Source organism: Coenobita brevimanus, chromosome 100 (assembly GCF_032717465.1).
Source record: "Coenobita brevimanus isolate Jiangsu-jjx chromosome 100, ASM3271746v2, whole genome shotgun sequence".
NCBI lineage: Eukaryota > Metazoa > Arthropoda > Malacostraca > Decapoda > Coenobitidae > Coenobita > Coenobita brevimanus.
In genome coordinates, this window is record NC_137053.1 from 57,843,580 (window position 1) to 57,869,939 (window position 26,360).

At 43.5% G+C, this 26,360-nt stretch overlaps 1 protein-coding gene across 1 annotated transcript in view; it reads right to left on the bottom strand.

Moving 5' to 3' along the window:
• Nucleotides 1-26,360, bottom strand: part of LOC145414665 (alpha-mannosidase 2-like) — a 544,739-nt gene that overhangs the window by 367,966 nt on the left and 150,413 nt on the right. The gene's annotated exons all lie outside the window — the stretch shown is intronic.

Sequence of the window (26,360 nt, forward strand, 5' to 3'; positions counted from 1 at the left end):
GGAGATGAAAAGCGCTTGCTGTTGTTTTTGCATGATCCCGATCTGCCTGGCCAAGCAGACCCGTCGACCACAGGTTAGCAACTGCTGCTGTGGGGCTGTCCTATAAGTACAGTACAGTACATCGTGTATGGAACCGGTACCCCTTTGTGGTAGACAGCGCCTCCCCTGGGTCGGACCAGAGTCCCTACCCACGGCAGATGCAGAGAAATATGAGACGGTGTGGCTCCTGAGTGGACGCCGCAGCTGCTCCACACAGGGTGCACAGTGACACCATGTGAAAGCTCCTCGTCAGAAGCTGAAAGACGGGTGGTGGTGGAGAAAGCGTGGAAGGTTTAGACGAGGGGTGTCAAAAAAAGGGTGGGTACTGGGAGAAATGGGTGGAAATACGGGTGTGTAGGGTGAGTGGGGAAGTGGACTGATAGAGGTGATACACTGTGTGCTAGGGTGAGACGGGTGGGGGTGCTACGGTAAGTGAGAGTGAGTGAGGGGTGGGTGGGTGTGAATGTTAAGTGTTAGAGATGGTGACGGATGTGCTTGGGTGAGGGGGATGAGAGGTGTTAGAGTGGTGGTGACAGGGGGTGTCTGCTGGGTGGTGGTCTGTCTCCTATCACTACTTTCCTTGATTGTGCGACCTCGCCTTTGTTCCAGTTCAATTAAGTAATGAAACTCACACTCCCAGCACAATGCAGTAAATTTAAGAGCACGTACAGTGGGTAAATTTCTCTACGACAAGCTAATGGAGAAATGTACAAAATTGCACACTATGCTGTACAGACATAAAGCTTTATCGTTATTCTCCCGCTGCTTTATGCTCTCTGGTACACGACAATGAACTGTGAAGTGGTAATATATATCTTAGTCTATTATTGTTATTATTATTATTATTATTATTATTATTATTATTATAATTATTGTTATTATTATTATCATCCTGCTGCTGCTGCTGCTGCTGCTACTGCTGCTGATCATCGTCATCATCATAATCATAATTCCCAGGACAAAACTGGGTGAAAATATATATTTTTACTTCAATCTGTCTGTCTTTCTATTTGAATGTCTGTCTATCTACCTGCCTACCTGAATGCCTCTCTGTCTGTCTGTCTGCCTTTCTGTCTGCATGATTAGGTACATACCAATGGGAGGATTAAGACGAAAATTTGAGGGGTACTTTCTATGGCCTGTCTGTCACTTGTAGAATTTAAATGAAAGATGGAAGGGAGGATAGGCATGATACCGTGTGGCTAGTCGTTCCCTCTGGCTCATGGCGGAAGTTACGAGTACATAGACGACTTGGGTGAAATTCTAAGATATAATTAAGATTGATTCCTTGTCTTTATTTCAATTTTATTTATTTATTTATTTATTTATTATCAGGAAGAACTGGAGACATGGGCCCTTTTTCTCGACGGTAAAGGAAGCTCCCTAACACCTTTCCCTAAGAGATTTATTTTTCTTCATACACCTTACTGTCCTATTCTGCATTACACTAAACCTTCTAACACTGCCATATTCTGCATAAAGAACATACAAGAGGATATTCACCAGCCGTATCCAAAAATAAATCGCTAAGGAAAAGGTGTTTGGAAAATTTCTACAGTACTATTTACTCTCTTCGTCTTTCCATTAAAAAAATAAAGATTCAACAACAATTTCTCTCCCGTAACCCTTATTTTTTTTTTTTTTTTGATGTGTGAGCGCAAGACAAGAAAAAACTTTACCAGCCATATCCAAAAATAAATTGCTAAGGAAGAGGCGCTAGGTCATGGAAAGATTCTACGGTTTTCTTTCTTTTACTTTTCCTGGACAACGATCAATAATTATGATAGTTTCTCTCGTATTACCAGGATTATTATTATTATTATTATTATTATTATTTTTGTCGAAAGAAGGAAAGACAAAAATTACAGATGTCGTAAACCATCCTGCATAAAATAAAGGCGTACATAAGAACACTATTTCTAACTTTAATTATAAAAGTGCACATAAGAACTGTCTCTAACTTTAATTATCAAAGTAAAGGAGCACATAAGAACTCTGTCTCTAATCTTTTATGTCAAATTGCCGTCGTGCTCTGTATAATAACCATCTACCACACTGGCCAATATTAAGGCTAACGACACCAATAACAATTACACCTGAGACAAAGAAAAAACTATTACACCTGAGAAAAAAAGAAAAAACTATTACACCTGAGAAAAAAGAAAAAACTATTACACCTGAGAAAAAAGAAAAAAAACTATTACACCTGAGAAAAAAGAAAAAATTATTACACCTGAGAAAAAAGAAGAAAAACCATTACACCTGAGAAAAAAGAAAAAACTATTACACCTAAGAAAAAAGAAAAACTATTACACCTAAGAAAAAAGAAAAAAACTATTACACCTGAGACCAAAAAAACTACACCTGAGAAAAGAGAAAAAACTATTACACCTGAGACCAAAAAAACTAGAAAAACTATTAAAAATGATAAAAAAAGAAAAGAATTACTATTACATGAGAAAAAAGAAAAGAATTACTATTACATGAGAAAAAAGAAAAGAAAAACTATTATACCTGAGAGAAAAAAACTATTACAACTGAGAAAACAGAAAAAACTAATACACCTCAAAAAAAAAAAAACTATTACACCTGAGACAAAAAAAGGTGTGATTATAATTAACGAACCAGGTGTATGGGGGGCTCAAAATCGTCATCATTAATTACTGCCTAACGAGCCATTTAACCCTCTAATTGCCTAGGATTTCTCTCAGCTGCAAAAATCGTCTGGTGTACGTCTGAATGTAGCACTTAACCCCCTGAATTAGGTGACTTTTTATTTTTTTTTATTCATACTAATTCCAGGAGATTTTATATATTTTTTAAGTGACTTTTTTTTTTTTTTAATCTCCAAGCGAATTTTTTTGACAGTTTCAGAGGGACTTTTTCATCTATTCAGTCTTATGAATCTACTCATCTGAATCAATTCTAATTAATCCAATCTAATCAATTAATCAATCTAATCATAACATATTCTAATCAGTCTGATTAATCTACTTCCATCAATGTAATCAATCGAATTTAATCAAACTAATACCATCAATGTAATCAATCTAATACCATCAATGTAATCAACTTAATTCAACCAATATAATCAATTTAATCTAAAACAATCTAATCCAACCTAAAATGATAAAATGCGTGAGGGCTCTTCGAGATAACACAACCATATTCTATCTATCTATCCATCCATTAATCTGTCTATCCATCCATCCATTCATTCATCTTTTCATCCATCCATCTATCCACCCATTCATCCATCCATCCATCCATCTATCCTTTCATCCATCCATCCACCCATCCATCTTTATCTAACTTTCTATCTAATTACCTTCACTGCATCGAACGCCATCAACAGTGAATCATTTCCCTACTTCATCGGCAAGATCAATCAGTTATCAATCACACTGATTACAATCCCAAACATTATCATAAACAACGCCACTTAGTATTAAAAAAACAATATGAATCAGTTCCACAGTTTATCGTCCAAAACAATTCATTATCACAACCAAAACCATTATCACTCACTCTGATTTTATTTTTCATTTTAATAAAGTATATATTATCAAGCCAGTAAACACCATCCTAACCCAATAAAGTCGCCTGGAGATAGCAAGAATAAAAAAAAAGATCAAAATAATAAATAAGTAAGGTGATAACGTAAATAATAATAATGATGATAATAATAATAATAATAATAATAATAATAATAATAATAATAATAATAAACTACCACTACTACTACCACCACCACCACTACTACTACCGCTACCACTACTACTACTACTACTACTACTACTACTAAAGCAATAATAAACACAAACAAAATAAATAAATAAATGAACAGGTCACAGCCATCACCACCTTAACCCTAATTACAATCATCCACCATGACAAATGTTCAACAAAAGCCTAATCAATCATGTTCAGGTATTGTTCAGTGTACCTTCATGAACAGGGACAATTAGCAAGCAACAATATAAATCACCCGCCTTAATTAGTGTCAAAAGCACCCATTAACAAGCTCATTAGGTGACAACAACAACGTGGTAAATATTCACTCACTATCATGCTGCTTAATACCTTCGTTTAGGTGATTTATTTTTCTGATTTTATTTGCTATGTATATCTATTTTAATTTATCTGTTATTCTGTCTACCTATCTATCATTCTATTTATCTATCCATCTACCTGTATCTATCTATGTCTGTCTATGTATCCTTGTATCTATCTATCTATCTGTGCACACACACACACACACACACACACACACACACACACACACACACACACACACACACACACACACAGAGGGGGGGGTTCACAAGGGCAGATTAATCATGGTAAGTCCCCCTAAGGGTGTTTTACTGTCCAATCATTACGCTAAGTGGCTCAAAACAGGTCCACACTGCACATCTATCTATCTATCTATTTATCTATCTATCGATCGATCTATTATTTTGTCTCTTCATCTGTCTATCAATCTATCTATCAATCTACCAATCAATCAATTTATCAGTCAATCCATCAAACAACAAATCAATGAATCAATCTATCTACCATCATCGTTTTGTCTACATAATAATCAGTCTATCTACAGTATCTATCTATCCATTTAATTCCATCCATCTATCTACTTACCGATCTATCCATATATCTATCTATAATCTCTTTAAGGTGTTGGCGTGTCGATTTACTGTTTCGTTACTTGATGGATGTGTGGCTATCTATCTATCTATCTGTCTATCTGCATATATAATTAACCTATCTACTTAACCAATCTATCTACCTGTCACATCTACGTATCTATTTCTTCATGTTATCTCTCTGCTTATCATTATGTATCATGTTCGTATTTGTATTATCATCGGAGTTACAAGGCTGCCTGCAACTCAAGTGCTGGAAGGTGGGGTCGTCTCATCTATTTATACTTTATTTTTGCAGGAGGGGGTGGTCTCAGATCCCCTCTCCCACCCTTTCAGTCCTCCTTTACACCGCGCTGGGAACACGTGGATCATATTAATTTCTTGGCACCTCTAGACGATTCTATTTACTTCGAATGTTACATACAGCCTTAACCCCTTCAGTACGAGGTCTTTCCTAAGCTGAATAAGCTAGTCTGGATGTAGCAAGAATAAAGTTAGTAGTAGTAGTCGTAGTCGTAGTCGTAGTAGTAGTAGTATGAAACCTCAGGCTCATCTGAAAGTGAACCCGATGGACTGCAGGCTGACGTTTCCAGTTACAATCCACCATCCTCCTTTCGGCGGATAGGGAGGGAATTGAAGAACGTTTGTACAACCGGTCAGTGGCGCCGCCCAGTTACATCAGCGCCACCACACGAAGGCATCTCCCACCATGACCGGAGAAAAAAAAATAAACAGGGACTCACATCATTCAACAAAAAATAAATAAAGAAAGAAATATAAGAGGGGTTTATAATTCCACCTAAGCCAATAAATACACAGAAGTAAAATACGATTAATAAGAAAAATAAGGCCAGCTTTTATTTTATTTCTAAGAACACCTAGCACACATTCGGTTTCCCATTCACCACGCTGAAGGTATTACAAAACCCCGCCTTTTATTCAAACCCCGAGCCAAACAGTAGCCACACAAAGCCCCCATTGTGCCTTACCGTACGCCAACTTTAAACGGGTTTCCTGCTCAACGGGCAACGGGAAACGGTGTGCTGCTGCTGCTGACATTTACCCCTGTTGACTTTCGAATAATTACCTTGTGTACTGTACTTAATTTTTGATGTACACTTGCGGACACCTAGAGTACAAAAGTGTTCAAAGGGAAGAGTGACAAATCTAGTGGTCCTTTCGTATTTCTATGAGTTGAAGGAAAGGTTGGTGGTAAAGCAAGAAGACTCCTCCCTTCCCCCCCCCCCGCACATCAACTCCTAGCGGTGGCACCAGTATAACGGGCTGTCTGTGCTGTCAGCCTATACAACATCCCTCCACTCCCTATCCCCCGAAAGGAGAATAGGGGAGAAAAAATATTAGGAGGGAACTTTCAGCCTGCACTCCACGGGGTTCACACACAAAAAAATACGAGGACATACATTCACTGCGAGGGCATCCTTTATTTTCTTTATTTATTTTCTTTATTCTTAAGGTAATTAGAGGCTTTATTAATTGGAGGGGTTGGATATAGGCTTCATTAACCTCTTCAGTTCTAAGGTGCCCTCCCAGACTGAATAAAATCGTCTGGTAGAGGCAAGAAGATAATTACGTTCTCGGGCTGAAAGGATAAAACTGGTACCTCAGACGGATTTCGTTACTCGTTTTCCTTAGCGATTTAGTCTGCAAACTAGATCTCAATATCCTCATTTTTTATGCTAGTGCAAACAATGTAGATATGCAAAGTACATAAATATCACAGAGGGAAACGCAAAGGAGTAATATGCTACTGAATCGCTGAGGAAGAGGCGCTACGGTCTCTCATACCAGCTAAAGAATGTGGTATCGTGCTGGTGTAAGTCATTCCCAGTCATAAAAAATACCAGGTGTACTATTTGCACTCATACCAGAGGGAGATCCATATATCACAAAGCTTCGTACGTGGTTCAGAATATTAAAGTGTAGTGGCTGAGCGATACTTTCTGGTTGGCCGTATATTCACTACAAAAAATGGTTTCTTTATCCAGGTGATCGATGGTTTCACAATGAGCACTGTTGGTGTTCGCTTTTTGTGGTGTGACATTTTTTCCTCTTAATATATAGTTTAAATAGTAGTATAAAATTCCTTACAGTAGGTCAGAGTGGAATAGTGGACTGACTGACTGATGATGATGATGATGATGATGATGATGATGATGATGATGATGATGATGATGATGATGATGATGATGATGATGATGATGATGATGGGTGAAATAAAACAGAAGCCTTTTAAACCTTTCCATCTTCTACTTGAGAATGAAAAGCCTAAAGAGAGTCAAGGAGTAATATACATATTTTTTACCTGTCCTCTCTCCTCACTCCATCCTTCCACTTTCTCAACAATACTCAATCCCCCACTCCTCTTTCTTACCTACCTCCCCCCCTCCACCACTTCGTCTACCCTCCCCCGCTTATCTCCACCTCTCCTCTTCCCCCCTCCTCCCCCCTCTTGCCCACTCTCAACCTGTCTCTTCTTCTCCTCTCACCTACTCCACTTCGTCGCTCTCACCAACTCTCCTCCCTTCCCTCTTTTCTCTCTTCGGTCCTCTTCATGCCTTCCTCTTCTCCTCCCCCCCCTCTCTCTCTCTCTCTCTCTCTCTCTCACACACACACACACACACACACACACACACACACACACACACACACACACACACACACAACGTTAATGGGTAACTCTTTTATTTTTACCTCTTGCTTTTCTGGCCTTACTCTCAACGACTGTCATTAGCAACTCCCAACTTTCCTAAGTCATTTCCGACCAAGTACACTCTATTTAAGCTTAGATTTTCGTAAAACTATTTATTTCCATGATTCTATTGGCTCTATTTTAAGAACGATTGTAGAAAATATATGTTGAAATAATGATGATAATATTTGCTTTACGCTGTTACGACGTTCTCTCTCTCTCTCTCTCTCTCTCTCCAGAACCTAACCCTCCAGCTGGTAGGATTTCTCTCAGTTACAAGAACAGTCAAGTATTAGCCTATATATTACAGTGAAATACAGTGAAGACAGTCTATACAGGCGAACACTACCACTACACAACCACCTCCCTCACAGTATTCACCTACCACTCCCTCGTACAACCTCCTTCACAGTATTCACCTACCACTCCCCCGTACACATACACGATTCCACAAGTCCCCTACACCCTTCCCCACACACATACACTCAAAACTTCCATCCCCCTCTCACATAACTCCAACACACTCCCTCAACTGCCCAACATACACACATACCTACGGCTCTGTACACCCTCCCCACACATACACTTAAGTTCCCTGACCCTTCATACGCCTCACCAACACACTCTCCCCTACACCCCTCCCCACACACACATTTGCCTACTAACTCTCACCCTCCTCACATTAACACCCCAACAGTACTCTGCCCCCCTCCCCACACATAACACTCAACAGTTCCCTACCTCTCCCCTGCACCTCCCCTACACATATCTCTACAGTCCCCCCCCCCTCCTACAATTTACGCTTCTCCAGCAGAACCCGATCCTCTCCCCCCTCATAAAACACACACCCACACACACACACACACACACACACACAACCTCCCTAACCCCCCCCCTTTCAACTCCTCTAACCACCATAATCGCGACAAAATAACCAACTTGGAGAGAAAATGGAAAATAAAGGTGCATCAGGGTCATGCTTGTCGCTAACTGCCCAATTCTCGTCCTGTTAAATTGTCGACAAAATCAGCGGAGTAATTTTTAACGCTGGGGCGACAAATAACTTTCAGCCCAAACTGTTATCTTTCAGTCGTTTTAACCGCTTCTGTCTGATATTCTCTGTCTGTCTGTCTAATTTTTTTTTTAATGCCTGTCATCCTCCCTCCCTCCCTCCCTCCCTCCCTCTCTCTCTCTCTCTCTCTCTCTCTCTCTCTCTCTCTCTCTCTCAGGCCTTAGGGAAAAGATACCGAGCTTCTAAAAATGGAAAACTGTCGGCATCCAATTATGAGCAACAATCATACATTCCGCTCTGGAAAAAGGAGAGAACGGACACTACAATGAGGAGGAAGAGGAGCAAGGAGGAAAAAATGATGATGATGATGATGATGATGATGATGAAAGAAATACGAAGAGGAGAAGAAGAAGAACAGGAAGGAGGAGGAGGAAGAGGTGGAAGATGATGAAGAGGATGGTGGTGGTGGTGGTGGTGGTGGTGGTGGTGATAAGAGGAAAAGAAAGCCAGCACTGGAAGAACAAATACAGATAAAAAAAAAAAAGAGATGACGAAGGTGAGAAGGACAAGAGGGAGAGGAAGATGGGGAAGAAAAGTATAAAGACAAGGAAAGGGATGAGGACAGAGACGAAGGAATTAAAACCAAGACAAAATACAGATAATTAAGAATAGACGGATATGAAGGAGAAGGAGGAGGAAGACGAGGAGGAAAAATAACAGAAAAAAAGTAGAAGCAGCTGGATGTAAACGCGGAGGAGGAAGATGATGAGGAAGGGGATGATGATGCTGGAGAGGAAGAATTGTGAGAAAGGAAATGTTATAAAGGTGAGATCCTACAGCGTGGGAGGTGCCATAAGAGAGGCCAGGAATATGAGAAGAATGTGAAGGTGTGTGTGTGTGTGTGTGTGTGTGTGTGTGTGTGTGTGTGTGTGTGTGTGTGTGTGTGTGTGTGTGTGTGTGTGTGTGTGTGTGTGTGTGTGTGTGTGTGTGTAAGAGGGATTGCATTATGGTGAAAAACTTTTGAGATGGTACTGATATGAATAAATGGTGCCAACTTGAAAAATGATTTGGATGATTTAAGAAAGAAAATGAAGAAATACACTAACACTACACCCTCTGCTATGGAGTCCTAAGGGCCCTTTTTTTAACCTCATTATTGGGAGTTTACTTACCATTGTCTGTCTGTCTGCCTGTCTATCTGTCTTGTCTGTTTGTTATCGATCACCTGCCACTACCATTCCCTCCTCTCATCTCCCTTCTTTCATCTCCCGTCAAAGTCTTTCATCACACATGTTTTTGTTCCATTCTGACATCACCTTCATTTCCGTCATGTCGTTCCTTCTCATCTATCCCCTCTCTCTTTTTCCCACCCCTTCCCTATTCTATTTCTTTCTTTTTCTCTTCCTTTCTATCCTCTTCTCTCCACCATTTCCTTCTCTCCAAGGCTGTCCTCTACTCCTCCTTCCTCCAGTCCCTTCCCTCCTGTCTTTGCCTCTCCTCTCTCTCTCTCTCTCATCCTTCTTTACGTATTTAACACGCATCTTCTCTGTCTCTCTTCTCTGCTCATTCCTTCCATTTACACCTGCTCTCCATTATTTATATACCCCTCTCTATGCCTTCACTCCTTTTGTCTGTTTCCACTCTTTCCTTCTAGTCTCTCTTTCTCACTCTCTCTCTCTCTCTCTCTCTCGTGGCTATACTGGTGAAGTGTTAAGACATCAACATGACGTGTGGGGAAGGAGGAGTCCCACGAGAAGGGGTACAAGAAATATGAGAGAGAGAGAGAGAGAGAGAGACTGGTACCCTTCATCTCTTCACACCTGATCGCTTTCGTCCTCTGTATTCGTCAACCAATCGTTACTTATCAACCCAGCTTCCACTAGTAACCATTTTTTTTTTTTTCACAATTTCGTCCGTAAGCTACTCGTCCCCAATTACTCGTCCACAGCCAATTCCTCCACCACTCGTCCTTAGCTTCTTTCACTCGTCCTCTGCTCGCCTTCCACTCGTTCTCAAGCACTCACACTCACCAGTTCCAAATCGTCCCCCACTCGTCCTCACCAACTCGTTACCCTCCAATTCCTCCCACCAACTCTCCCCACCACCAACTCGCTCCACCATCATCTCACTCCACCACCACCTCTCTCTCCATCAACTCGTCCTCCACCAACTCGCCATCAACCAACTCGCCCACCACCAACTCGTCCCACCATCAACTCGCCCTCCACCAACTCGTCCTCCACCAACTCGTCCTCCACCAACTCGTCCTCCACCAACTCGTCCTACAGCCTCCGTGAAGCGCGCTAATCGTCCGTATATTAGCGCTAATGGCCACTATCGACGCAACATCCGGAGCTATCGTAAGTATCACAGTCCTTGATACGGCGGGGGGGGGGTTAGACGATACCTGGGCCCCCTTTAACCACTTCAGAACAAGGACGAGTTTTCATTTATTCTTTTCAAACGATTTTATTCAGGTAGATATGGTCTTCACCGTTATCGCTATCATCATCATCATCATCATCATCATCATCATCATCATCATCATCATCATTACAACTGTCATTATCACAGTTACCATCGCCATCACAATCTTTATCATCACTGTTACGCATCACAGTCTTCACCCATCCCTGCTGTCATCATCATCATTATCATCATTCGTCAAAATGTGTCATACGTCCATTCATTAACTATTCACGCCTTTCGTATATTTTTTTATGTAAGAGTGAGAAACTTAAGCACTGTCTATTGGAGAGAACTATATATTATATACCACACACACACACACACACACACACACACACACACACACACACACACAATGCTGTATATTCATGCTCTCCCTCATCACTCTTCCAGCTCATCAAAATTAATAAGCAGAAAAACATGAACAAAATAAATAAACAACAAAATCAAGCATCACAATTATCATCCGGTCCTCAAAAAAGTTACCTAATTAAAAAAAAAAAATCCTACACTGGCGAACTACTATATTTTACAGTTCAGGATAAATCAGTTAATAAAAAGCGTTTCGTAATTAAAACTTGAGTCTTATAATTAGGAACGGGAGAGAAGGCAGAGAGGAAGGGATGGGAGGGGGGGATGACAAAGAGAGGAATGAGAGGGCGGAGGGAATGAGAGGGATGAGGACGGGAAGGGGAGGATGAATGGGGAGGGTGGGGAGTGGTAGAGAGTGGGAAGGGAATGAAGAGAGAGAGGATGAGGTAGGTATATAAAAAGGGAAACGGAAAGGAAAGGGCGAAAGGGAAGGGGGAGGGAAGAGAAAGAGGGAGAGGAAGGCAGAAGGATAAAGAAGGAGGGAGAGAGATAGAGGAAGGGATGGGGGAAGAGAGAGGAAGTGATGAGGGTAAGGGGAAGGAGAGAAGACTGACAGAGCGGAAGGAAGTGGGAGGGAGGAGGGAACAAAGGAGAGAAGAAGGGGAAGGAGGATAGGAGAGGGAGGATGAAGTGGAGAGATGGAGAGAAAAGGATGGCAGGGAGTGGAGCAGGAGTGATAAACAAGTACTACCGCATTTACTTCTATTTCTTGAGACTACTACTACTACTATACTACTACTATTACTGCTACTACTATTACTGCTACTACTACTACTACTATAACCAGAAAAATTAACTCTCTCTTTACCTACCTAACTATGAAACGACAAACAGACTGGTTAATGACATCATATATTATCATTTTCTAAACACACGATGATAAAAATAAGATAATGTTTTTTTCTTCACTATGGTCTACTGATGTTCAAAGTATATTGCAGAAGTTGTTGACGAAAAATGTCTATTAATGAGGGAGAGCCCTTTCTCTCCCCGTCCCTCTCTTTTTTCTTTCTTTCCTCCCCCCCATTCTCCCCTTCCTCCCTTCCCCCTCTTCTCTCCTACCTTTTCTCCCTTCCTGATTAGAATTCCATCTTAAAAAGGCCTTTACTCTTTTCTTTCCATTTTTCCTTCCCCCCTTTCTCCTTTCCTCCCTTCCTTCTTTTTTCCTTTCCTTCCTTCCTTCCTTTCCTTCCACCTTTACTTCGTCCCTTCATCACTTAACCTCTTCACTACATGGGATCGCTGCATATCTATATAAATTCTTCTGGAGTTGACAAGAAAAAAAAATTAATGAGTTACTGTTCTTAATTGGTTGAAAAAGACTGAATACTGAGGACTGCAGTTTAGGTGGGATAAATGGGCTTCGTAAAAACTCTTCCTTAGCGATTTATTTTTTAACCTCCTGAATTCCTTCGTCTGATATTTTGCATCATTTAAACAGAGACGAAACATGCATCAATAACCCACCGTAGGATATTAAGGTGTAAAGTGAAGAATAAGTCGCTAAGGAAGAGGTGTTAAGAAATATACATGATAACTTGGAATAAAGAGCCAGCAAATTATTGTATTACCTGCGAGGGTGAAATGAAAGACGTGTTGCCCCCCCCCCCTCTCTCTCTCTCTGGCTGTCTGTCACGAGGGATGGCTGGTTGCTTGGCGCTCTCTCTCATGTTTGTCTGTCTCGTTAACAGGTAACATTTCTTCGTCATTCCTCTCGCTTACACACACACACACACACACACACACACACACACACATACACACTCTCTCTCTCTCTCTCAATACATTACAAAGAGACCCTGATAATTCTCTCGTCCCCATATATTTCCTCACCTCAAACTTTACAAATTATTGACTGAATAATAATAATAATATCTGTTTCACTGGGCATTTTTTTTTTTTATGCGAGGAAGAAGGAACATGATTGATAGTGCTACTTTTTGCATTGATTTTTTCCCGTTTCTGGATCCAACACCCTCTCCCTCTCGTTTAATATTGATGATGATGATGATGATGATGATGATATAAATGAAACTAAAGATGATATGATGATGATAACGATGAAACTAAAGATGATGATGATGATGATGATACCTACGACAACGACTACAAGAACGACAACGACTACCGGGACGAAACAGAGGCACAACCCCGAGGCAGCTTCACGGTTTGCTTTATTGATCGAGGCCTTCCAAAGCAAAGAGACAGGTTACGTAATGCGGGGGTCGCCGGGAGCAACACCAGCTGCAGTATCAACACTAGCATCATCATCATCAGCATCAGCATCGTTATCCTCACCATTACTATTATCATCATCATCATCATCATCGTCATCTTCAGTGTCAACATCAGCATCACCATCAGACATCATCGTCAATATCAGTATAAATCATCATTATTATTATTATCTTTTACTGAATCGTCCATCAACTTTACCGCCATTGTCATCATCATCAGTTTATTCCACACACCGCCACCGCCTCCATCATTATCATCATCATCATCATTGTTATTATAATCCACCATCGCCACCAGCACTACCATATTTATCATAATCATCATCGTCACCATCATCATTACCTATGCGTCACCATCATCATTATAGTTATATCATCCCTACTAAAAATGACCATCCTCAGTCACCACTTAGACAGTCACCATCATCATGACTATATTCCGCCACGGCCACCCTCCTCCTCCTCCTCCTCCTCCTCCCCCTCATCATCATCATCAACAGCCAGGGTCGGTTCACTGCAGAATGAAGGACTCTCTCATCTTTCTCAGTTACGACCTATTGGCTCTTACCCTGTTCCATCCAATCCCAGCAAATCCACGAATCTCATCTCTCCATCTTGTTCTCAGTCTGTCTCTTCGTCTCATTCCATCTCTGTGCTTCCAAATTACCATGCCTGTCCATCTGTTATCTGATTTACGAAAGACAGGACCTACCCATATCCATTTCTACTTTGGATTATTGTGATTATATTGTTTAACTTCGTCTGTTCCCTTCTCTCTGTCTCTCTCTGTCTCCTACTTCCATCACACACGCCGCTTCATCAAACACAACAATTAAACAGCCTCGTAGCTCTTAAAATGCATCAGGAATAGTAAACTGATTTGAGATTTTTTTTTTAGTATATGTTTCCAAAAGCCATAATACAGTGATTCTTACGGCTTCCTCACAAAGTCATGTTTTCTCTGACTTAGTATATTCACGGCACTCCTTCCTCATCGACATACCTTATATTTTGCACCTTTTTTTTATCCTCTTCTATACAACTGATGCAAACTTTCTCGGTGCAGAAGTAACTAACATAGAAGGAAATATTAAGGAGTGACAGAGAAAATATATATAACTAAGGAAGACGTGCAGCGAAGGGAGAACACGTGCAAAAAAAACCCAGCTTACAACACACGCGTTCTATATCCTCAATTACCAGGCTGGGGGTAATTGAAGGGGTGTCCTCTATGTTATACCGCTCCCTGTCATCACTTCATACTGTCTCAATCAATACTCTCCCTCTCTCTCACTCTACACTCCCTCACCCTACATCCCCTTACCCTGCACCTTCACCCTTCTCCCTCACCCTTCATTCCCTCACTCATTTCCTCACTCTCCACCCTCACACCTCCCTCTCACATACCCTCACCCTCTCTCTACACTCCCTACACTCTCTCCCTCGCCGTCCCTCGCTTCCTCACCCTACATACTCAATCCCCCTCCCCCTCCCGGTCTCACATACTCTCACCTTCTCTCCATCAGCCAACACTCCCTCCTTCATCCCACACTTCTTTTCTTCTTCAACTACCCCCATTCTACACTTCCTCCTTCCTTCCATGTCTCATTCAACACTCACTCATTCGCCTCTCCTCCCTCACTCACATTCATTCCTTTCATAGCTTCAAATATCTTCTCTCCCTCCCCCCCGCCTTACGTTCCCTCCCTTACTCCCACACCCTACCCTCCCTCCCTCCCACCCTCATCTAACTTCCCTCACCTCGTATACTCTGCTTCCTCCCCCAATCTTCCTCCCTCCCCTTCTCCATAACATCTTTCCCTCCCTTCCCCTACAATACACGGACGAAGGGAGGAAGGGAGGGAGGAGGAAAGGAAGGAGGGAGGCATGGAGGAAGCTGGGTAGGGCACAGGACAAATGACTTAACTTAGAGTGATGGATAATACGGAGCAGTCGTGTGAATGGCCAGGAGGGAGGGAGAAGGGGAGGGAGGAGGAAGGGGTGGGGGAAGGGAAAGGGGTGGAGGAAGGGGTGGGGGAGGGGGAGGGGTGGGGGAAGGGAAAGGGGTGGAGGAAGGGGAAGGTGGAGGGGTGTGAGGGAAGGGGGGTGAGAGGAAGTTGGCAAGGGTGAAAGGAGAGTGGGTGAGGGGGGAAAAGGGGATGGGGGGAAGGGAAATGGCTAAAGGGAAGAGGTGGAAAAGGACATGAGGGGAAAATAGTGTTGAGGGGGGAAAAGAGGACTCATGGAGGAAAAGGGTGTTGAGGGAAAGGGGACTGAGGGGAAAGGAGGGTGAGGAAAAAAGGGAGTGAGGAAAGGGGGGAAAGGGAAAAGGAGAGAGAAGGGGAAGAGTGTGTGAGGAGAAAGGCGAAAGGGGTGAAGCATGAGGGACGAGGGGATGGAGGTGAGGGGAAAAGGGGTGAGAGGGAAAGGATGTGAGGGGAAGGGGGGTGAGGGGAAAGGGGTGAGAGGAAAGGGGGATGAGGGGAAAGGGGGGTGAAGGGAAAGAGGGTGAGGGGAAAGGGGTGGGTAAAACAAATGGAGACGAATTGAACAGGTTATTGGTGCCCGTCTGGGGGGTGGGCTTCCCCTCTTCTGCCTCTTCCCCTCCTCCTCCTCCTCCTCCTCCTCCTCCTCCTCCTCCTCTTCTTCTTCTTCCTTGTTTCCTCTTCTTCTCGTCCTCTTACTCCTTGTCTTTTATTCTTCTGTTATTCTTTTTATTCCTTGCCTTCTTCTTCTTCTCTTCTTACCCCTTTCTTCTCTCCTTCTCTTCCTCTTATTACTTCTCTTCCTCTTATTACTTCTCTTCCTCTTATTCCTCCTCCTCCTCCTCTTCTCTCTTCTTCCTTGTCCATCCTTCATCCTTTATTCTTTCTCCTTGTCTTCTTTTTCTCTTCTTACTTCTTCTCTTCATCCCTTCCTCTCACTCCTCCTTGTCTTACGTTCTCCTCATCCTTACCTTACTCTTTCCTCTCTCTCTCTCTCTCTCTCTCTCTCTCATTCCTCCTTGTTTTCTCTTCTCAGTCTTTCCTTCCTCTTTCTGTTTTCCTCTCTACTCTTCCTCATCTTTCTCCGTCTTCTTTTCCTCTTATTCTTCTCCTCTTCCACTCATCGTACTTAAAGGGTTAGGAGCATGAGGAAGAGAGGAATACAAAGAGGAAGAGAGGAAAGTGATGAAGATGGATGGATATAAGTGAATGTGTGGGAGAAAGTGAGGTAAGATGATAAGAAAAAACGGACAAGGCAAAGGCTGAAGGTGATGATGACGATGATAATGACGATCATCATCATCATCATCATCCATTTTGCCTTGAATCTTATACAGTATTTTTCTCTTCTTGGCGCTCTCTCTCTCTCTCTCTCTCTCTCTCTCTCTCTCCCATCCTTTACCTCTTACTACCTCTTTACCCAACGTAATACAGAAGAGTGGAAAGAACAAATGTACGGTAAAGAAAGAGAGAGAAAGGACGAGAACCAGAAGAATTGGTAATAAAGAAAAGAGAATGGGAAGGGAGATGAAGAAAACGGCGAAGAAGAAGAAGAAGGGGAGACTTTAAGAGAAGAGGGGAAGCGTTGGATGGTAAGGGGGTGAAGATGGAAGAGGGGATTATTTGGTACAGGAGAGGACAGAGAGACAGACAGACAGATAGACATAGATAGACAGACACAGACAGACAAATGAACAGATTAACAGACTGCCAGACAGAGAGACATAGAGACAGACAGACAAACACTGGCAAATATAAATAGATAAACTGATATAGACAGACAAACAGACGGAGATATAGACAGACTGACGGGGAGAGAGAGAGAGAGAGAGAGAGAGAGAGAGAGAGAGAGAGAGAGAGAGAGAGAGAGAGAGAGAGAGAGAGAGAGAGAGAGAGAGGCAAGGAAAGGTAGAGAGGAAAGGGAAGGGAAGGGAAGGGAGAGAAAAAGAGGGGAAGGGAAGGGAGGAAACAAGTGGGGAGGGGAAGGGAAGGGAAGGGGGCAGGTGGGGAGGGGAACGGAGGGGAGGGGAGGGGAGAGGAGGGGAGGGGAGGGGAGGGGAGGGGAAGGGAGGGGAGGGGAGGGGAGGGGGGGCGGGGAAGGAAGGGGAGGGGAGGGGAGGGAAGGGGAAGGGAGGGGAGGGGAAGGGAAGGGGGCCGAGGGGAGCGCCACCCCGGCTCTCCATTACAACAACAGGAGGGAACAATTACCACTGAGTGAAGGATCAATGTTCTCACGCCCCGCACACACACGCACACGCACGCACACACGTACACTGACACGCACGCACACATACACTGGCACTTTCCTCTCTCCCTCTTGCACACACACACACACACACACACACACACACACACACACACACACACACACACACACACACACTTTTTCCTTTTTTCCCTCACACACACACACACACACACACACACACACACACACACACACACACACACACTAAAATCTGTTTATCTTCTATTCTCCTGAGGTGGGTGATCTGTAAGTGTGTGAGGTGTGAGCAAGTGTGAGGTGTGGGGGTGTGAGAGTATCAAGGAGGGTGAGGGAGTGTGAAGGAGGGTGAAGGAGTAGTGTGAGGGAGTGTGAATGGGTGTGAGGGAGTGTGAGAAGTATGAGGGAGTGTGGCTGTGTAATGATGAGGGTGTAGTGAGTGTGAGGGGGTGCAAACGAGTATGAGGGAGTGTGAAGAAGTATGAGGGTGTGAGAAGGTGTGAGGATGTGAAGTTGTGGTGTGTGGGCGTGGTGTCAGGGAGTGTACTGGAGTATGAGGGAGTGTGACTGTGAGTGTGAAATAGCGTGAGGGTGTAGTGTGAGGGGATGTGAGGTGTGAGGAAGTGTGTATGAAGAAGGGTGTGTGAGGGAGTATGAATTAGTGTAAGGCAGTATGAAGCGGTGTATGTGAGACAGTATGAAGCAGTGTATGTGAGGGAGTATGAAGGAGTGTGTGAGAGTGAGGTTATCTATGGAAGTGTGAATTGCGTGGGTGTACAATATAAATAATGCAGTGTGAAGGTGTGTGTAAGGAGTGAAGGAGTTTGGGGATGTGGTAGTGTGGGAGGAAATGGTACAGTGAGGTAAAGAAAAAATTATAAGGAACGGTGAGGACTATACACCCCCCCTCAAAAAAAAAAAAAAACACACTGAAGTCCCTCAATGTAAAAATAAATAAATAAATAGTATAAACAGTAACTCTAAAATAACTAAAAATGAAGCCTCTGAAAATAGTTGAATAAATAATACTAATACTAATACTAATACTAATCCATCCATCCATCCATCATCCAATTCTACGTTGCCCCATGAGGAGCGCAGAAGCCCGGGGCTAGGCAATTTTGTCCTGACATTTAAGATGAGAGTGACCAGCCTCACTCATCCCTGAGTGGCATTACATGAGCAATAACCCCAACCATCCCTTGGATATAAACCTTCACCGGCTCAATCCGATTGGAGTGCTGTAATTACCCACTAAACCACCAGATGACAAGATTTGGTTATATAGTTACCACCCACCGTAGTAAATGGTTTCCTGGTGTACAGGAATCCATTAGGCTTGTCACTCAGTGTAGAGTCACCCATAGGCAGAAGAAAGAGGAAAGAATGAAAGAAAGAAAGACAAAAGAGGGAGTGTAAAGTCACCCGTAGGCAGAAGGACGAGGAAAGAATGAAGTAAAGAAAGACAGAAGAGGAAGGAAGGAATGGAGAGATGAGAGGAAAGGGCGGACACCCGAGAGCAGCACTACATCGAGTGAGTGGATGGTGAGCGCCCCCACCTACCACAAACCAATACTAATACTAATAATAAATAATAATGACAAGAAATATCAGAAATAAGGGAAGACAGAGAGCAAAGGGACATGACCTATTAAGTTACTCATGGCAAAACTTTAACGTGTGGGAAGTGAGATGAAGTGATATGATGCAAGAGAGATGAGTCTGAGGTGAGGACTGTGAGGTAAGGATGGGGGGATTTATACGCTCAAGGAGAAGAGGAAAGTGAGAGATGAGGTGAGGTGAAGTAAGGTGAGATGAGAAGAGATGAGGTGAGGTGAGGTGAGGTGAGGTGAGGTGAGGTGAAATGAGGTGAGTAATGATCGATGCGACTGTAACGAGGACTTAAAGACTTGACTGAGGTGAGGAGTATAAGGCAAGGATTAGGGGATATCAGGGTTCAAAGATGAGGTGAATGAAGTGAGGGTGAGGTGAGAGATGTGAGGACTGAGAGAGGATATGATGTGAAGGCAAGATGTGGGATATGAGAATGAGATGAGAGTTGTGAGGAGTGAGGATGAGGTGTGAGGATGGAGAGAGGATGAGGTGTGAGGATGGAGAGAGGATATGGTGTGAGGATGGAGAGAGGATGAGGTGTGAACATGGAGAGAGGATGAGGCGTAAAGATGGAGAGAGGATAAAACATGAGGATGGAGAGAGGATAAGGTATGCGAGATGGAGGTGTGCGAGATGGAAGTGAGCGAGATGGAAGTGAGCGAGGGATGGAAGTGAGCGAGATGGAAGTGAGCGAGATGGTAGGGTGCGAGATGGAAGTGTGCGAGGTGTGGGATGTGAGGGGAAAAGTATATTGTTTTCTACCTGTGTGTTGCAACCAGGAGAGAGAGAGGGAGGAGGAGGAGGAGGAGGAGGAGGAGGAGGAGGAGGAGGAGGAGGAGGAGGAGGAGGAAAAGGAGGAGGAAAAGGAGGAGGAAAAGGAGGAGGAAAAGGAGGACGAGGAGGAGGAGGGGATAGAGAGAGAGAGAGAGAGAGAGAGAGAGAGAGAGAGGAATGGAATGATAAATTAGAAACCAATGAAAACACGGAAAAAGAGAGAAGAAAGTCAGAAGTTGGAAGAAAACAGATAAAGAAAACGAAGACTAAAAGGACAGAGAGAAAGAAAATGGGAAGAAGAGCAAAAATGGGTGAGGGGACAGAGGGGGGAGGGGAGGAGAGAGGGGAGAGGGGAGAGGAGAGAGGGAGAGGGGGAAGGAGGAGGGAAAAGGGAAGGAGGATATGAGGATAGAATGTTAATGCGGTGTGAGAATTCCATGGTGGTGGTGGTGGGGGGGAGGGTGCAAGAGCTTTTAGGAGAGAGGAAGAGAGAAAAATAGGAGAGAAGGAGAGAGAGAAAAAAATTGGAGAGAGGGAGAAAAAAGAGGAATGAAAGAAGTGGTGGCGGAAGGAAGGGAATAAAGGTGGGAAAATGTGAGTGAGAGAGAGAGAGAGAGAGAGAGAGAGAGAGAGAGAGAGAGAGAGAGAGAGAGAGAGAGAGGCAGGCAGGATGGAGAAAAAGGAAGCTAGAGAGAAAAGGAGAGAGGGTAGGGAAGACGAAGTGAGAGGATTGACGGCATGGAAGGAAGGACGGAAAGAAGGAAGGACGCGAAGAAGGAAGGGCGGGAAGAAGGAAGGACGCGAAGAAGGAAGGGCGGGAAGAAGGAAGGACGGAAAGCAGGATGAAGGGTAAGAAAGAATAAGACATAATTTTTATGTTACTAATTTATTAATCTAAGCACTGTGACTCTCTGTCTCTCTCTCTCTCTCTCTCTCTCTCTCTCTCTCTCAACCACGCAGCTGGAGGTCTTCCCCCTTGCAACACCATCAATTACCTGGACGTCAAACACACTCTCCTAATTAGTCTTCTTTCCTGCATTTTGCCCACCTGTCCATACCACCTCAGTGCATTTCTCTTCATCCATTCCTACATACCGCACTGCATAGCTTCACCTCCTCTCCTTATAACTAAAACACACACACACACACACACACACACACACACACACACACACACACACACACACACACACACACACACACACACACATTCCTTGCACTCCTCTAAACACGCTTCAATATAACACTACGTAACTTTACCTCTCCTCATAACTTACAAGGGTAACACTCAAACATTTCCTCAGACTAGGACATCCAGCCGTCTATGCGCGTTCCAGGTCCCTATTTTCAGTTCTAAGTATCGGTGAGACTGGGGTTATTCTCTCCTCTATGCCAAAACCTTCATATATATCTAACAGTTTCTTGATCCATAAATAATTCTTTGAGTAATGGTCTTAAGAATAGGGATAAAATCTATGGCATTTCTTCTCCCTTCTTCAATGGCCACGTTTCAACTCTATACGTAAGAGTTGGTAAAAGAACAATCCCTTAACTTGCCAAACAACCAACCCTTCTTCCAAAGCTGTTCATTTTTCTAATAATTCTTTTTTCATGCCTGACAATAATGCTTTAATATATCCCTCCATCACGTACCTCCCTCATACAATCCCTACCCCCTCCCCTTACACCTTTGCTCTCTCACACCTGCCTCCCTTATCCCCTCCCCTCCACACCATCACTCTCTCACACCTGCCTCCCTTACCCCCTCCCTCACACCTTCACTCCCTCACACCAGCCTCCCTCCACCCCTTGCCCTCACACCTTCACTCCCTCACACCTGCCTCCCCTACCCCCTCCCTCACACCTTCGCTCCCTCACACACCTGCCCCCCCTCCAGCCCTCACACCTTCACACCGCCACACACACCTGCCTGGCCCTCACACACCTGGCTCCCCCCCTTGGGACCCTTAGCACGCCCCTTAATGGCACTAGGCTGGTCTAATGGTGCCTCCTCCCCTTCGTTGTAATGGGAGGAGGGAGGCATGATGAATGGGGAAGAGGGGAAGAGAGAGAAAGAGAAAAAGAGGAGAGAAGAGGAGGAATGAGAAGGGAGGAGAAGATGATGGGGTAAGAGAGAGGAAGGGGAAAGGGAGAAAAAGTGGAGAGAGGGGATGGAAAGAGGAGAGGGAGGGGAAGAGAGGAGATGAAGGGGGAACGGGAGGGGAAGGGAGATGAAGGGGAAGAGAGATGAAGGGGAATGAGATATGATGAGAAAAAGATAAGATGGGGAAAGAGAGGGGATTGGAAGAGGTGAGGGTGGGGAAGAAAGAAAGAGGAGAGGAAAAGGAAAGAAAGGGCAAGGGAAGAGAAGAGGAAGGGGAAAGAGAAGAAATGAATGAGTGAGGAAGAGAGTAGGGGAAGACAGACGAAGGGACGAAGAGACATGGAGAAACAGCAAGGAATGGTGCTAAGGTGAAGGGGGAGAAAATGTAGTGAAGATGAGATGAGAGGAGAGGAGAGAAAGGGAAGAGAATGGGATAGCGGGAGGTAGTGATGAACAGGAAAGGAAAGGTGAAGAAATGAAAGGCAGGATGGGGAGAGGAAGAGATACAGAATGAGTGAAAGAAGAAAATAGAGGATGAAAGAAGAGGAGAGGACAGAAGAAGTGAAAAGATGAGAAGAAGAACAAGAAAGGATAGGTAAAGGAAAAGGAAACGAACGTGTCGGAGGAAAAAAGGATGAATGAGAGGGAGGAGACGAAAATGGAAAGACATGGGGATATGAGGAAGAATGCAGAGAGGAGGAAGGGAGAAAGCTGAATGGAAGAATGGAGGGAATGAACGAATGTAGGAATAAATGAAGGAAAAATAAAACTGGTAAGAAACAGGAGGAGGAAAACAGGATAAGGAAAAGGAAAAAAAAAAATAGAATATGGGATGTAAACAAAAATGAGGAATAAACTGTAGTAAAGAAACAGAAAATAAAGAAAATTAGCAATAAAAGAAGGGATAACAGACGATGAGAGATGGAATAGAAAAAAAAAGGTTAAGGAAAGATGAGAAGCACAAAATAAAGAATTAAGGGAGGAGGAGGAGGAGGAGGAGGAGGAGGAGGGATGATATATTATAGACGATGATGATGATGATGATGATGATGATGATGATGATGATAGAGAGAGAGAGAGAGAGAGAGAGAGAGAGAGAGAGAGAGAGAGAGAGAGAGAGAGAGAGAGAGAGAGAGAGAATAAAAGACAAAATGATAGGGAAAGAGAGGAGGGAGAGAGGGAGGAAGGAAGGATGGAAGATAAACGAGGAATGAGGGGAGAGGAAACACACACACACACACACACACACACACACACACACACACACACACACACACACACACACACACAAAGAGAGAGAGAGAGAGAGAAACGAATGAAAACGTATAAAATTCCCCTCTCTCTCTCATCTTTTTGCCTTCCTCTTATCTCATTTTCTCTCTTTTCCATTTACATTTTACCTCTCGTGTTCCTTCACCTCATCGCTATGAACACCACCATCACCACAACCACCACCACCACCACAATCACCACACCCACCACCACCACCACCACCACCATCATTACAACCAGCATCACAACCACCATCTCATCATTCTTTCTTCTTTCCCTTCTCCACCATTCCGATTCTACCATTTTCTTCTATTTCTCTTTCTTTATGACTCTCTTCATCTTGATCTCTTCATCATGTCTCTCCTCCCCCCCACATCTTACTGCACTTCTCTTATTCCTCTTCTCTCCCTCTCTCTCTCTCACCCCCCCCCCAGGCTGTCCCTTCGCATCTAACTCACCATAGCCCCCTACTTCCTCTTCCTTTTCCTCTTCCTCTTCCTCCCATTTCAATTAATATCCCCTCTTCTCTCTCTCTCCATCCCATCCATTCCTCTCCTTCCTTCTTCTCTATCCCATCCCTCCTCCCTATTTATCCTTCTCATCTGTCCTTATCCTTCTTCATTTCCTCAATTCTCCCTCCCCATTTCCTCTCTCTCTCTCTCTAACTTCTGGAACTGCAAACTATATCATTCTATTAACACTAAAACAGAACAATATTAAAGTGTATTGTAAAGACTGTGTAGTCGGTGCGTCTGTAATAAATATATTTATTATTTGTATCAATTTTGTAGCCACGTAGTTCGCATCACGAGCATACAAGAGGATAATGAGATGCCATGTGCAGAATTATTCGCTATGATGTGGTGTTACGAAATTTCCTTGGCTTACCCTTAATCATTTCACCAAGTTTGGTTGAAATCGGATAAATGTGTTTCCGCTGAATTCATCCTTTGGGCTTGACCTATAAGAGAGAGAGAGAGAGAGAGAGAGAGAGAGAATTTTCATCCTCGGCTGATCATTAACTGTTCCGTCAAGTTTGGTCCGAAACAAATCAAATCTACTTAATAGGCCGAATATCTGACCTTGCCCTCTGACCTTCACCTTTGACTGCCTGACCTAAAAATTTCAACACGTCACCCTTTCCTGACCCTCAACTTTTCCACCAAGTCTGGTCAAAATCGGATAAAAACTGTGAGACATGACCTTACCTTTGACCTTTCTCAGCCAAGACTTGATCATCTGTTCCTCTACTCGTCCTAAATTATTACACCAAAGTTAGTACAATTCCATTCAATATTTCTCCCATAATTTGGCTAACAGACAGACGCAAACCAGACCAAACCCATGACTCCCTCGCTTTTTTCGCGCGCGGCTGTAACAAAAACAAACACTCACAAACAGACACACAAACAAGAAAGGAAGATCAGAGTCATCAAGAAGGCGTCGAAAAAAAAAAAAAAAAACTAACTAACAATAATGAGGATATGAGATAAAAAAGAAAATGATGATGAGAATGGGGTGAGGGGGTGACTAGCGCAATTCACTTAAGAGGCTGGCTACGGTTTTAATGATAATAATATAAAAAAGAGGGTGCCACTCTCAATATTGCCGGACGGAGGGGTAGGAGGGTGGGGAGGGAGACGTGGGGAGGGGGAGGGGAGGCAGGGGAAAAGGGGGAAGGGAAGGGAAGGGAGGGAGTGGTTTCTGTTTTGTGTTATGTGGGTGATGGATTTAGAGAGATTAGCGTAATGGAGGGAAGGGTATGGGGGAGGGGAGCGGAGGGGAGGGGAGGGGAGTGGAGAGAGAGAGAGAGAGAGAGAGAGAGAGAGAGAGAGAGAGAGAGAGAGAGAGAGAGAGAGAGAGAGAGAGAGAGAGAGAGAGAGAGAGAGAGAAATTGGGGGGGGAACAAAACTTAATCTGACAATCATTTTTTTTTTGTATTCTTTCTAGCTCTGTTAATTTTGATGGAATTAATAATGCTGTCTTTACTGATGCCATTCTTCCTTTATTATTTTTTTTTTGTACTGAATTACTCTTCTGCCGTGTATTTATAACTATTTTATCTCAATATCTTCCAGTGTAATATGCAGGCTAATATTCACGGCACTGTATTCCCTTTATTAATTAACCCTCTGGCACTGTATCCTCATGTTATTTAACTCTTTCACATCTATATTTCACTCTTGCTATAGCCATTTTTTTTTTTCTGGAGAGGAAAAAAAAAAAACCCTTGTGGAGAAGAGGTAGGTTTTTTCTTTAATTGCGCATTCTTGCTTTAATATTTAGGTTTTTATTTTCTCTGGCTTTTTTTTGCCTGTGTATTCTCTCTCTCTCTCTCTCTCTCTCTCTCTCTCTCTCTCTCTCTCTCATACACTTTATTCGGTTTACGGTTGCCTGAAGGCGCCCTGTCCTTCCTTCTTCCCTCATCTATCTACTTATCTATTCATAAATAATTCTCTCTCTCTCTCTCTCTCTCTGCCAGCCTCCACTCACTCAAACTCCCAGCTCGTAAAATAATCAACTTTTCCTCCCCAGGCGAGATGACCCACAGGTAAAAATGGCAGAAGAAGATCAAGACCGAGACGGGGGACGCCATAAATCAACGAGCCCGCCACTTAACCCTTCCTTTCCCTCCCTCCCTCCCTCCCCACTCCCTCCCTCCCTTCCTCCCCGCTTCCTTCTCACCCCTTCACATCCCTCCTCCCTCCCACCACCCTTCGTCTTTGTTTCTTCCTCACACCCAGATCTTGCCTCCCCCTTGCTGCTTTTCTTCTGATTTCCTTCCTTACTTCCCTTCTTCCTTCTTTCCATCTTTCCCCTTTCCTTCCTTCCTCCTTCCTTTCATCTTTTCCCCTTCCTTACTTCCCTTCTTCCTTCTTTCCATCTTTCCCCTTTCCTTCCT